A 1,131-nucleotide genomic window follows, 5' to 3' on the forward strand; every position below is an offset into this window, starting at 1 on the left:
ATGTACAGTTCAAGCGTAAAGATTGGGAAGCCCAATGGCGAGAAGCCTGAGGAGTTCGAGTCTGGCACCTCCCAGGCTCTCCTTGAGCTGGAAATGAACTCAGACCTCAATATGCAGCTACGGGAGCTGAATATAACAGCAGCCAAGGAAATTGAAGTTGGTGGTAGTCTGAAAGCTATTATAATCTTTGTTCCTGTTCCTCAACTGAAATCTTTCCAGAAAATCCAAGCGGGGCTAGCACGTGAACTGAAGAAAAAGTTCAGTGGGAAGCATGTTGTCTTTATTGTTCAGAGGAGAGATCTGCCTAAGCCAACTCGAAAAAGCCATACGAAAAAATAAGCATCACAAGAGCCACACTCTGACAGCCGTGCACCATACAATCTTGGAGGACTTGGTTTTCCCAAGTGAAACTGCGGGCAAGAGAATTTGGGAGAAACTGGGTGGCAGACTGCTTATAAAGGTTCATTGAGGTAAAGCACAGCAGAACAACGTGGAATACAAGGATGGAACTTTTTCTGAGGTCTCTAAGAAGCTCACTCGCAAGGATGTTAATTTTGAATTACCAGAGTTTCAGTTGTAAACAAAAATAGCCAAATAAAATACCATTCACACACAAAAAGAAAGAGAGAGGGAGAAAGAGAGAGAGAGAGAGAGAGAGAGAGAGAGAGAGAGAGAGAAAGCAAGAAAGCAAGAAAGCAAGAAAGCAAGAAAGCAAGAAAGCAAGCAAGCAAGCAAGAAAGAAAGAAAGAAAGAAAGAAAGAAAGAAAGAAAGAAAGAAAGAAAGAAAGAAAGAAAGCAAGCAAGCAAGCAAGCAAGCAAGCAAGCAAGCAAGCAAGCAAGCAAGAAAGAAAGAAAGAAAGAAAGAAAGAAAGAAAGAAAGAAAGAAAGAAAGAAAGAAAGAAAGAAAGAAAGAAAGAAAGATTGTAACTTTTTAACATTGATAATCCAACCAATCAGTCTCATGCCACGGTTCCTCTGTTCAGAGGACAAAAGTCTGCATACTTGGAGAAGATTTATATTGTTTGTACACAAGAACAAACCCCTTTTGATAAGATTCTTGCCTTTTTATTATTATTATAGTTATAATATTCTACCAGTATGACTGAAATCAGATAGTAGAGTCAAACTCCC

At 39.6% G+C, this 1,131-nt stretch overlaps 1 pseudogene across 1 annotated transcript; it reads left to right on the forward strand.

Moving 5' to 3' along the window:
- LOC308495917 (small ribosomal subunit protein eS7-like) lies at positions 1-580 on the forward strand (annotated as a pseudogene). Its single transcript has one exon. The product of its transcript is annotated as a small ribosomal subunit protein eS7-like (transcript).
- The last annotated feature ends 551 nt before the right edge of the window (positions 581-1,131 follow it).

Source organism: Rhinolophus hipposideros (assembly GCF_964194185.1).
Source record: "Rhinolophus hipposideros genome assembly, chromosome: 3".
NCBI classification, from domain to species: domain Eukaryota; kingdom Metazoa; phylum Chordata; class Mammalia; order Chiroptera; family Rhinolophidae; genus Rhinolophus; species Rhinolophus hipposideros.